This window comes from Lissotriton vulgaris, chromosome 3_1, assembly GCF_964263255.1.
Source record: "Lissotriton vulgaris chromosome 3_1, aLisVul1.2, whole genome shotgun sequence".
Taxonomy (NCBI): domain Eukaryota; kingdom Metazoa; phylum Chordata; class Amphibia; order Caudata; family Salamandridae; genus Lissotriton; species Lissotriton vulgaris.
In genome coordinates this window covers 550,534,785-550,543,765 of record NC_141689.1, presented here as the reverse complement: position 1 = coordinate 550,543,765, position 8,981 = coordinate 550,534,785, and the positions used below count along the sequence as shown (strand labels likewise).

The following is an 8,981-nucleotide window of genomic DNA, read 5'->3' as shown; positions in this document are numbered from 1 at the left end:
TAAGAATGGATACAGGATCTAATATGGTTGGGGCCCCCATTGATAGTGCTTGTTTCTTGTTTGGCGTTCTCCTGAGTATTGATGCCAGACTCTTTTCTTGTTGGTCTTCCCTCCTTTGTCTAAAAAAGGTTGGCCCTGATGATTAAAGTTACTAGGCCCAGCTTGACCGTCAGAGTCACTCGAACCTCCTGAAGATTCGGAAAAAGTTACCGGCTGGTTTTTTCTAAACCGGCCCCAAGTATTTTGTCTATTTTGGTTAGGAAACGTTGTAAAATATACAGAAGAATATATTACGAAAATAACAAGTGGACCTTCCCTGTTTTCAAATCTACCCGTGAATACTAGTAGCCCAAGACAAGTACTGATTGAGAAGTTAGAGAAAGCAAAGAAGAAGCACGTACGAACAGAACTACATGCTCGTATGCTCACTGATTATTTACGTGCAGGCATAATTCCACAAGGTCTTCAGATAAGGAACGTGCCAGGCATCTTTAGGGAAGATCCTAAATTTAAAGGTAGCTTCTGTGGTATTTCTGTTACATGCTCGAGGCACTGGATGGTTCTCGGTGTCGAGACTGCAATAGAACATTCAAAAGCAGAGCTCAAAGAAATAGAGGAATTAGAAAAAGAACTTTTGGGCGACGACGGGGTCGCTGAGGCCAAAATACTTTTGGATAAATTAAACAAAACCATAGACGAGTTCAACACTTTTGAGTTGAAAAAAAAGGCAGACAAAGTGACGAAGGACATTAAATTTTACAGCAAGGAGAGAGCTTTTCCTTATTTAAAGGAAGATTATTTTACAACATTTCCTAACCAAAATAGACAAAATACTTGGGGCCGGTTTAGAAAAAACCAGCCGGTAACTTTTTCCGAATCTTCAGGAGGTTCGAGTGACTCTGACGGTCAAGCTGGGCCTAGTAACTTTAATCATCAGGGCCAACCTTTTTTAGACAAAGGAGGGAAGACCAACAAGAAAAGAGTCTGGCATCAATACTCAGGAGAACGCCAAACAAGAAACAAGCACTATCAATGGGGGCCCCAACCATATTAGATCCTGTATCCATTCTTACAGACAATATGGATGTAATATCTACTTTTCCCAATACATCTGATCTTGCAGACAATATGGAGGTAATACCTATCTTTAATTTGTCTAAACATACATTGTCATCTTCCGAAATCTCCCTGCTAAGTAAAGGTCTTTCATTTGTCATCACAGAAAGGAGTAACTATTTCAACCTAAAATCTGAATTATTCCAGTTCTTCAGGAAAATTCGCCTAAAAATATTCTTTAAAAATCGCGATTTTATTAGCCATGAATCGACTACTGGTTTAAAATTGCCTTCTACCTTTTATCCCACAAACAGTATGATGCCTCCAGAGATACTTACTTTCGAAAAATTGATTTTGGAAGAAGTAGATACCCTAAAAAACAGCAGACAATTTATACCATACAACATCTCGCTGTTAGAACGTCAAGCACTTGAGAATTTGAAAAGAAATACCTCAATAATATTCAAACCCGCAGACAAGGGTGGAGGTATAGTCATCCAGGAAAGAACTGACTATGACATCGAAATAAATAAACAAATCTCTGAAGAGAAGCATTATAAGAAACTCCAGCATAACCCTGTAACTGAGATTTGTGAGAGAATTGTGACCATCACTAAAGAGGGACTAGACCAAGGGTTTATAACTAAGAAAGAGTTTGAATTTTTAAATTCTTCAAATCCAAGAACCCCAGTCCTATACACCCTCCCTAAGGTGCACAAAAGTGTGACACACCCCCCAGGAAGACCCATCCTGTCAGGGTGTGGTTCGATTTTAGAGCCAATCGGGAAATACATAGATTTCTTCATAAGAGACTACGTTCCCCTACAAGCTAGTTATGTGCGTGATACAATGCACATGATAAATCTAGTAGAAGACATGGCATTTGATAAAGATACAGACTGGCTAGCCACTCTAGATATATCATCACTCTACACTAACATCCCCCAAGTCGAAAGTATTGGTTGCATAAAACATCTACTTGATACTAGACCAAGACCTTTTATTGTGCCCACCTCCTTTATAATTGCATTACTTGAAGTAGCACTGCAAAGGAATTATTTTGTATCCAGTGGCCAATATTACGAACAATGTAGTGGCACGAGCATGGGAGCAGTTTTTGCTCCAAATTTAGCTAATATCTACATGAACAGCGTAGAGAATGAACTTGTCCTAAGTGATCATAATCCTTACCATACCAGTATTAATTGCTGGTATAGGTATATTGATGACATTTTTCTTATTTGGAGAGGGAACAAAGAGGATTTTGAGAGATTTGTTGTGTATTTAAACACTGCTCAAACACACTTGACCTTTACATCTACATTGCAAAAAGATAAGATCCCATTCCTTGACTTGAGTATCCAACATGATGAGGGTAAACTTTATACATCTCTTCATAGAAAACCAACCGAAAAAAATACATTGCTGTCATATAGGAGCCAACACCCTAGAGCACTGAGAGACGGTTTGCCCTTTGGGCAATTTTTAAGGATCCGTCGGAATTGTGCTCGGCGAGATGACTATCTAAAAGAAGCAGAAATACTAAGGAACAAATTACTAAAGAGAGGCTACCCGAATAAAATAGTGAGAAAATCACTTAAACGTGCCTGGTACTGCCCCCGTGAGGAACTATTGGTTACTAGACCAAAGAGAGAAATGGAGAAAATTGTATGTGTCACCACTTTTGGTATTCACACTAATAAGATCCGTCAGAAAATTATAAAAAATTGGAATATCATAAAAAGTATTGACCCTCAAATTGATGTACCTTTATTTGCCTACAAAAGAGGGAAAAATTTGAAAGATCACTTGGTTAGGTCATCTACGGAGAAAAGTACTAGGAGAGGTGGCACATTAGAAACATCATGGAATCTCCCACCCATCTTGGGCCATCACCCTTGTGGCAATTGTGTGATTTGCCCTCTGACAGAGAAGACAAACTCCTTTAAACATGGTAGTCATGAACACATACTGAAGTTTTTCTCAAACTGTAACACACGTAATGTCGTGTACTGCATCTGGTGCCCTTGCGGTTTACCATACATTGGGCAGACACAACAACCAGTGAAAGCGAGAATAGGCCAACATCGCAGCCGCATAAGAAAAGCAGTTTTAACAGCACCACTGGTAGGGCATTTCTTAGAGAAAAATCATTCTGCAGACCAGATGAAATGGCAGGTGGTAGACACTGTGACAGTACCTGAAAGAGGTGGTGATATTTCACAGATATTGCTACGACGTGAGTGCCATTGGATTGATAAAATCAATTCAATTAAGGATGGTCTAAATTCTGCAGATGAATGGAGGGGCTTTGTCTCGACCCTGATGACCTGATGAGATCTGGTAAACCTGAGCATTTCTGAGCAAGAACTTCTGAATTGAGGGGTATTGTGGTATGTCACGGATAATGTGTATTAATGTAGAGCAATGATTTAGGCATACAACAATTCCGAGACGAAATATGGGGCGCTTATGATTGTTTCTGCTTTGGATAAATGTATACTCCCTTGATGATTGCAAACTGTTATTGGAGCTATATTGTTTGTAACATATTGAGTGCTATTGAAAAATCGTCATACACTACACTATGTTTAAACTTGATCAATACTATAGTATGACTATGTAAAGAGGATCGAGGCAAGACGTCCTTCCACATTTATAAATAGCCCCTGTCTGATTTTGCACACACTACGTTGCAAACATGAGACATATTTCTTCCTTAATTGCATGTGGAATCAGGGATAATATATTGTGCGTTATTGTATATATTACAACTACGATTATGCTTCATGTAAATAGGACCGAAGCAGAAAATCTGTCATTGTTTATAAACAGCCCTTCTCTGCTTGCGCGCGCACCGCACGCATCACGTTAAAAGCGTGATGACGTCAATACCCGGAACAGATTCTGTCATTCTACAGACGACCGGGAAAACGCTACCGAGCGGTTTATCCTTCGAAACAGGTATGAACCTATTTCAAGACCCTGACTGACATCCGCAGCGGTATTAGAGCCTCTGTTTAGCATCTAAGTAATTTGTGCACTTGTATTGTCAGGTATCTCCCTGTTACATCGGCACTGACCATAAGCCCTCATATAGGACTACCACACGACTCCATGACAGTGGTAAGTTCTTGAACATGACGTTTTTGCACTTTTTTGCTTATGTCTCAGTAAATGTGACATCATTAATACCTCCTTTTCCTTGCTTCTTGACAGTGCCCGGCTGGGTTCACTGTAAGTTATTTCTAGTATTACTCTATCACGCATGGGTTGTAATAAAAGACACCACGAGGTACATCCCATTGGAATTTAATTCATATACTTTTATTAATTAATACGACTATACACACACTTACTCACTTTTTCACTTCTCTTTATAGATGTCCCTCACTGTCTAGTCCTGACGAGACCTTCATCTAATAGGTCGAAACGCCGTCGACGCCATAGGGAATGAACCCTTAAAACACAGTGTTCTATGACTGTAGATAGTCACTGATGACAAATTGATTTATTGTTGCGTTTGGTCATTTCCCTCTTGTAAATATTCATAGTCGAAAAATTGTACAGCTCACCTATTGTTTATGTGGTTGTTGTTTTCGCTCACAATATCACTGGGGACACATTGCACTTCTTTGTTTGTATATATGTCGTTGTTATAACTGCCTTATGTAAATTACAAAAGCATTTTTCAGAATCTGGTATGAGTGTGCCTTTTTCTTTGCCAAGCCCCTTTTTCTATGATAATTAAAAAACGCCATTGAGCTGTTGTACTAAATATAAATTGTACAAGTTGTTATGCCACAGGAACCATTGTTCATTGGATATACACGTTACCCTGGTTCCGTTGTGAGTAGGGTCTCCCTTGTTTTTCTTTTTCGCAGGATCCATAGTAGGTCAGGCCCCAGGGCAGCAGGAGTAAGAGGCGTCAACCATCACGGTTGGGCCCCGTAGCCCCTGAGTGTCCCGTGGCCCTCTAAAAGGGGTTCCGACAATTAACGAGTTAATGGACTGTAACTGATAATAATACATAGTTGAAATCAATATACATTTATATTATGCTCAAATATTTTTTGTAATTTTTTAAAGAATAAATGTAAATAATATTCCAGATATTTTCCAATAGAGGAGTCCCTAGTGTTAAATGTACACTCATATATCCTGTTGTAGGAGGCTTCACCCCCCCCCCCCCCCACAGGAGGTGGAGGCATGTAAGTATACACCTTGGTCTAAATCTATCCTCAGAAGTGGAGAATAGTAAAGAAGTGCAAAGTTAGAGTAGTAAATATTCATTTGAGAAAGAGGCACAGCCCGCAATGGTGCAGCAAGTGCAGTGTTACTGGAGCCCCGTGTATGAGGGACCCACTGATCTCATCTACAATTATAGCTGCCTTTTACTACCAAGCTAGGCCTGGGGGGCTTTGCATTAGAGCAAGGGGCACTCCTTATTACGCCACTGACGAGAGTAAATATACACATATATATTTCTATTTGTGACTAGGCTCCCAAGGGTATATTTCCACACATGCCTTCCCAAATCTGTGACTCGGGATTATGATAAACGGACTCCTAACTGAAACCTGCCCTTCCCTGGGAAACACGTCTAAAAGATGTTTATGACTTATTTTCTCCACATTTTAACATTCTAATAGTGACTTGAGTTATAGTATTACTAATATGCTCCACTCAAGTCATGGAGCTCTTTCAAGTGTAAATAGGAACATAGAAACAGCGATAACTTTCTAAATAAAAACTATAAATAGACGCCCTTTGTATGTGCGACCATTTCAGCCGGTCCAAGTTTCTTTCCAGGCAGCTCTTTGCATACTAGGATATACAATTCATGTATTCATTTTTTATGTAAAACTACAAGACCCAGAATGCACTCATTCTTGTTACAAAGCCAGGAGTACGTAGACTAACACCTCGCACTTTAACTAAGGCCACTAAACTATAACGGAGTCTGCCACAAATAAGAGACATGGCTTCTCGATCTAACATTACATTTTATTCGCATTGGCATCTGACATTTAGTATTCGATTTTCAAGGCTCCATATTACATGGGAAGCTCATTACGCCCCCCCCCCCCCCCCCCCGAGAGAGACACACAAGAAAGTGGTTGTGCAAGCACTAACTGGCCTGCTGTGAGCCGAGAGGCTGGGAAGAAACTGGAAACATTTACTGTACAGGTAAGCCAGTACCTGCGCTAGGTTTCGGCGTGACGTCACCGCGGGCCGGTCACCTGACCCAGGAGTCTTCCACAATGTGTCGGAATGGGCGGAGCCAACGAGAGAGGAAGCTACTTGTTGCACGGGAACAGGTAAGAGACCCTATTGCGCTGACTGTGCCCCCCGCACATGCACCGTACAACAACACCCTTTGTTTAACGTTTCCCGCGCGTTCACAGAGGGCTACTACACTGCCCGGTCGGAGCACTGCGAGAGCTGTCGTCTCTCCCCCCTACCCTCGTAGGGACTGGTCTTGAAGGGCGGCTCTTTGGGGAAGGGTTCACTCCAAGTAGGGAAAAAGTCGTGCCGTCCGAGCGCAAGCGTTGGTCTTGATGTCCCCTCTTTTCCTGCTGTTACTTAGAAAAAGGCCGGCGTAGTTACTGTTTCGCTGTTTGTGGTTATTTAGTTCCTCGAAGTATCTGTCGGCTACTGAGCGCAAGATGGGGTGGGTATGTTTGGCTCTGCGTGGTCTGGTACTGCCCTGGGCACAGATACAATCATCACCGCCATGAAAACAAGCATTATTGACAAAGTCATATATCTAATGTACAGCGTTTAGCAAGCTTCTCTAACACCCATAATGCATTTCCAACAACAGTTAAGCTGTTCTCCCACAAAGGACAGGCTGCAGATACAGCACCAACTCCCATAAAACACTGTCCCCGAAGAGCATGGGCATCAAAATAGCAAAAAACCTCCCCAAAACACTCCAGAATAGTTATAGCACATTCAGCAGCTGCCCAAGGGGCCTCGCAGGCGGAGTAGACACTGCACTGGCGGCAGCAGCGGGGTAAGCTTCTCTTTCCCTTCAGCATCTCGGACTTGTCCCGTTTCATGCCACTCGTGTGGTACCCTGCTGCCCTCGGGGTGCAGGAGCGCTGTATCAACCGGTTCAGTACACGTGGGCACTTATTAAGGGAGGCCTACAAAAGAGATTACGTCCGTATAACAATTGCTGTGCTTTCAGTGTATAAGCATACAATAATTGGACCATACATGGGCAATGAATCTTTTGGAGACCTAATCAAAAACAATGAGTGACTAGATGTGTTTTGTAGTTGATGGGTGATATTCTAAAACATTTTGCTCTCTGCACAAAGAGTAATCTAAAACAACAACAGTGAAAGCGAGAGCAAAGGTTTTAATAGGATGATAGTTGAGGGAAACGGAAGCAGCGTAAGTTTATCTTGGGGGAGGGAAGTGACTAAAAGGCGCTATATATGTTGTGCCCTATACATTTGCCAGGAAGACCGGATCTTCCTTAATATGCCTGTTATATTATTAAGACCATGCTTGAAGTATGTGTGTGTTAGAAAGCAAAGTTAGTTAATCGGAGCATGGTAATAAGTCAAGTCAAGTCAGATAATTTATATAGCGCACTACATACCCAGAGGGTCTCAAGGCGCTAAGGAGGGGGAGGAGGATTACTTGTCAAATATCCACGTTTTAAGTTGCTTTCTGAAAGCTAGGTGGTTCTGGGTAAGGCGAAGGTAAGTGGGGAGTGAGTTCCATGTTTTAGCAGCCAGGTAAGAGAAGGATCTGCCTCCCATGGTGGTCTTGTTGATGCGAGGTACAGTGGCGAGGGCTTGGCTGGAGGAACGTAGTTGGCGGGAGGGGGTGTAGAAGGACAGTCTTGAGTTGAGGCATTCTGGTCCGATGTCGTAGAGTGATTTGTGTGCGTGGGTTAGCAGTCGGAAAGTGATTCTCTTATTGACGGATAGCCAGTGGAGGTCTTTCAGGTGATCAGAGATGTGTTTGTTGCGTGGGATGTCTAATATGATTCTGGCTGAGGCGTTTTGGATTCGTTGGAGTTTCTTTTGGAGTTTAGCGGTAGTGCCTGCGTAGAGGGTGTTTCCGTAGTCCAGTCGGCTCGTGACCAGAGCATGGGTGACTGTTTTCCTGGTATCTGTGGGGATCCAGCGAAATGTTTTTTTGAGCATGCGAAGGATGTTAAAGCAGGATGAGGATACGGCGCTGACTTGTCTGTTCATTGAAAGTGAAGAATCCAGGATAACGCCTAGGTTCCGTGCGTGGTCTGTCGGGATGGGTGCTTTTCCAAGGGCTTCCGGCCACCAAGAGTCGTCCCATGCAGAGGGGGATGTACCTAGGATGAGGACTTCTGTTTTGTCTGAGTTCAGTTTCAGACGGCTGTGTTTCATCCATTCAGCAACTTCTTTCATTCCTTCGTGTAGGTTAGTTTTGGCGGTGCTGGGGTCCTTGGTGAGAGAAAGGATCAGTTGAGTGTCATCCGCGTAAGAGATGATGTTGAGGTTGTGTTGGCGGGCGATGGTCGCAAGGGGGCTCATGTATACGTTGAAGAGGGTGGGGCTGAGAGAGGATCCTTGTGGTATGCCACAGATGACTTCGGTGGCATCGGACTTGAATGGTGGAAGGCGGACTCTCTGGGTTCTTCCGGTGAGGAACGAGGTGATCCATTCAAGTGCTTTTCCATTAATTCCGATGTTGCTGAGGCGTTGTAAAAGGGTGCTGTGACAGACTGTGTCGAATGCTGCAGAGAGGTCGAGGAGGATGAGGGCGACTGTATCTCCATTGTCCAGTAGAGATCGGATATCGTCTGTTGCTGCGATGAGGGCGGTTTCAGTGCTGTGCTTGGCTCGGAAGCCGGATTGTGAGGAGTCGAGGGATTTGTTGGCTTCGAGGAAAGCGGCGAGCTGGTTGTTGACAGCTTTCTCGAT

General features: G+C 42.9%; 1 protein-coding gene across 1 annotated transcript in view; it reads left to right on the top strand.

Annotated features, from left to right (window-relative positions):
* Positions 1-6,312: 6,312 nt before the first annotated feature.
* Positions 6,313-8,981, top strand: part of MARVELD2 (MARVEL domain containing 2) — a 125,598-nt gene continuing 122,929 nt past the window's right edge. The window contains exon 1 of the mRNA XM_086960821.1: positions 6,313-6,377. The gene's annotated coding sequence lies outside the window, so the exon portion shown is untranslated. The remainder of the gene's footprint in view (positions 6,378-8,981) is intronic.